Here is a 4421-nt window from a genome sequence, read left to right as displayed (position 1 = left end):
TGATTATATGTTTGTAAATCCATTTTATTTGGGGCGCTAAAATCATGTCACGTGAATGTGTACACAATTAGTCACGCTTATTAATTTAAAATTGTTTGGCAAAAATTGCGCGAACGCATACCTCGATTTAATTTTGGAAATTGTAATTATACCATGTGAACGTGTTCACAATCACGATAATAAGTTAAGCCGCACCTAAAACACTCCTACAAATATTTATTTTTGTAATCGTAATCTTATCACGCGAATGTGTACATAATCACGATAATTTGATTAAATATGTGCCTAAAAACATTTCTACAGATGTTTATTAAGTCATTCACGTCTAACTTTGGGGTCTTTGGGAGGCTTGACATATGGCATATTTATTCTGAGTGAATCTAGATTGAGGTGCGAACCAAGTGTTTGAAATTTCAACAAAAGAATTATCTATCAAAAATAAACATATCTAAAGAATCAAACATCATGAATGACTTACTTTGAAGGAAAAGGACAAACAACAATCTTACATCGTGGCACAGGTTCACGTTAAAGTTGGCGTGGAATTAATTAAACTGACTACCTATTTATCTCTTAATTATTTGACGTAATCATGAATTAATGGTTGAATAATGGATTACGTGCCAACATTTAAGTTGGCAAACTCATACAGATCCTTGATGGGCCCAGTGGAAAACATGGGCTCAAGATAGAGCTTAAACATGCATTAGCCTTCCTGAAATGACCCGCCTTCCACCTTATGAAGCTGTAGGCTTCTAACGGGCTCGAAATTGGGCCCAACACAGATACAAGATAGCATTAGTACAACCTTTAACCTCAAATCATGAATGTAAAAAAAGAAAACTGGTTCATTGCATCAAAGTAATTGTATTCGAAGTCTTACATTAATAACTATTTTTGAAGACTAACTTTTACAAATATGACTAAATGTAAGAAGCTAGCAGTCTAATAATATTTGCCTCTTATTGAGAAGATAACAGCAAAAATCACATGCTGGTTAGCAAAATTTCTATCTTATGCTGGTAGGTGTCAACTGATAAAGGCTGTTATTTTTGGTATTCAGACCTATTGGGCACAGATTTTTATTCTTCCAAAGAAGGTGATAAAAATAATTGAAGCAATATGCAGAACTTTCTTATGGACTGATGTTTCTAATATTTAAAAGAAGGCAATAGTAGTTTGGGAAAAGGTGTGCAGACCAATAGCTACTGGAGGACTCAATGTACTGGACATAAAGGTGTGGAACAAAGCTGCAATTATCAAACATCTATGGAACATAACAAGGAAGAAGGACTGTTTATGGATAAGGTGAGTACACAGTTTCTATATAAAGAATAGGGACTTGGAAATAATGGCAACCCCTAAGACAACATCTTAGGTGGTGAGGAAGATACTAGATATTAGAAGTTCGATCATGGAGCATCAGCAACTCCAAGGAAGCATTCACAACAGATTACAGGCAATGTGCAAGAATGAAAATTTTCAGATCAAGCAGATGTACTTGAAGTTGATACCAAATTACCTTAGAGTTGAATGGAAGAGTTTAATGCTGCATCCAAATATACATCCTAGATATAGATTCACTCTTTGGCTTGCAGCACAGCAGAGACTAGCAACAGTTGACAGACTATTGAAGATTGGTATTCAAGTTCCTGCAGCTTATGCATTCTGTGGGCATAATCTAGAATCATTTAACCATTTGTTCTTTGAATGCTCAAACACAAAGAGATTGTGGTCTAACTATGCTTATGGCTGGGATATAAGAGGAACATTGGAGGATGGGAAGCTGAACTGAAATGGGCATGCAAGAAAGCTAAAAGCAGGAAAGGAATAAATGCTATCACCAGCTGTATTTTTGCCATAATTGTTGCAATAAATTGGAGGGAGAGAAACGAAATCAGGTTTGATAAAGCCAAGTATGATAAACTTCAAATATGCAGAGAGATAGTGTTGCACATACATGTCAGATGGAAGAACATCAGCAAATGGAAGGGCACAATACAGCAGCTGAATTGGAATCCAAGATACAACTAAGAGTAGGAACATAATAGGAGTTGATTAGAATAGTGTATGTATTGAGAAGTAATATAGATTGATAGACACAAAGTGTTAAATAGCAAATTGTGATGTAAATGATAGTAGTCTGTCAAAGCTGCTACTAGGACTCAAATTGTACAGAATTTTTGAGTATCAATAGAATATAATTTTAACTCAAAAAAATATATGACTAAATGCTAATATAATTCCACTTGTGCTTTTGTTCTTCACACATCTAACACCCAAAAGCCATTCATAACCTGAATCCTTGGATATTTCAACCCAAAGCAATCTTAGATTAATTCATATGACGACAACAAAAAGCATTTTGGAGCAGTTTTGACATGTATATCAGTGATGGATCATTTCTAGTTGAAGATACAATCAATATGATATTAAGTAAAATCAATTCCTGTTTAAACTACATATTTAACATTAAATAGGAAACTAAATCAGAGAAAAATTTAGTGCAGTTATGTAGCTTAAACAAACGATTAACACACATAGAAAGCTTTAAACAAATCTACTGACACTCAGGCTTTATTCATGTGCTTAAATAGGTACTGCAGTCATGTGGCACATACCTTTTTACAGCAGAATTAGATGAAAAGGAAAATAAATCTCTGGAGTTGAGAAGGAGTAACAACAAGGAATAAAACAACAACAGAAAACCAGCTCAAAATAGCTTCAGACTTAACCCAGAAATCCAGAAATTAACTCAAGATCAGTATGAGATGAGAGCAGAAAATGGAAAATAAAAAGTGAATTCTCTGTGTCTCTTTGAGAGTGAATATGTAAATTTTAACGTGTATCAAATGAGAGGAGGAGTCCTTTTTTTATAGAATGTCAGCGTATGCTCTATGAGGGAGAGAGATAGGAATGAGAAAGAATCTGCTAGCTCCCTAAAAATTAGGGAATTGGCATCTTTTGCAACTGAAATGGACAGCTGTCCAATTCCAAAAAAATTTCCTATTCTTTAACCCCTTAACTTTTCAAATTGACCCTTTTAACCCCAATTTTGACCTAATTATCTTGTCTTTTGCATTATAGTCCATTCTATATTATTCTAGAACCTTCTAGCTATTATAAATAATATTCTAAAACCATTAAAATTAAACTCAAACTAATTTCAATAATTTCGACCAAATCATGAATCCATCTAAACAGAAGGTGCATTAATTCAATCAAGAAACTATTTTAATCATGTGTGAGTAATTTTATACAAACAGTTCATCCCTTAAACATAAATTAATTATGAAAATGATTGAACACTAGAATTAAACCCCAAATCGAAGCACATAATTGAACATGCAACTAACAGCCAACTTAAGAAAAGAGAAAGAAACTATTTAGCAAATCTAGGAAGACACAAACCATCTGGCGAAGATGAACACTGGCCAAGCAATGACGAATTGACCAAATATCGATGATTTGAAATGGTTCAAAATTAACGTTAATAGATTGCTCTTGTCAAAATCAATCAATCAACGTAAGTTTCAAGCCAAATCAAATTAAATTTAAGGAAGAAACTCAGACATGGGTAAAAATAGATTTTTCTGAGATTTCTAGATCCGAAAATCAGCAAGCTTGGGTGGTTTTTTAGGGGAATTAGTGAGGGATTAGGAACGAGGGTGGAACAGAGATTGTAGGGTGTTAATTTGAGGGCGTTTGGGCTTGTGCCGTCGTCCGGTGAGGGTTAGGGATTTGGGGACGGATAGGGTTTCGCTGAGTGAGAGAGAGAGATAGAGAAATGAGGGGGTTCTGAGGGGTTTGGGGGGTGTCTTCGACAGATATAAGGGAATTAGGGAGATAGTTGCGGGCCGTTGGATGGGATTTGATGGACGGTGGAGATTGGGTTTAAACAAAACGGGGTTGTTTTGGTAATTAGTGGGGCTGGACCGGTTCAAAAGGGTTGGGTTGGGGCGGATTAGAGAGATTTTAGGGCAATTGGGCCAATGAAGAATGGTTTTGGCCCAATTCGGAATTAGACAAAGCTTCTTTCCTTTTTCTTTCTTTTTCTTGATTTTAACCTATAAAATTCATTAAAAACCTAAACCAAATCCTAAATCACATCTAATATATATAATTAAATCAATTATCTATTTTTAGCATTAGAATAATTAATTAACTTAAAACTAAAGAAAGAAAAATACTAATTTTAAAACTAGAAGCTAAATGTGTAAAATGACCAATTTGTTTTATTTAATAATGCCATTAGCTCACATATTTTAATCCTAAATACAATTAAGACCTAAAATGCTATGCAATAAATATTTGAGATATTTTTTGGTATTTTTCTATGATTTAAAGTATTAAACATGCAACTATATGCAAACAACAATTAGCAAGAAATTCCTAAAAATTCTATAAAATTAAAATAATTA

At 33.9% G+C, this 4421-nt stretch overlaps 1 long non-coding RNA gene across 2 annotated transcripts; it reads right to left on the bottom strand.

Moving 5' to 3' along the window:
* Positions 1–449: 449 nt before the first annotated feature.
* Positions 450–3795, bottom strand: LOC104246070 (uncharacterized). Of its 2 annotated transcripts, none has more exons than XR_715889.2 (2): positions 1523–3795; positions 450–755 (listed from the first exon to the last, which is right to left on the bottom strand). It is a non-coding gene; the product is annotated as an uncharacterized lncRNA (long non-coding RNA). The 2 variants fall into 2 exon arrangements; XR_715890.2 differs by having other exon boundaries at positions 450–752.
* Positions 3796–4421: the final 626 nt, after the last annotated feature.

The sequence above is a fragment of the Nicotiana sylvestris genome, chromosome 7, assembly GCF_000393655.2.
Source record: "Nicotiana sylvestris chromosome 7, ASM39365v2, whole genome shotgun sequence".
Taxonomy (NCBI): domain Eukaryota; kingdom Viridiplantae; phylum Streptophyta; class Magnoliopsida; order Solanales; family Solanaceae; genus Nicotiana; species Nicotiana sylvestris.
The sequence above is the reverse complement of the archived record's forward strand: the minus strand, read 5'-3'. Positions and strand labels throughout refer to the sequence as shown.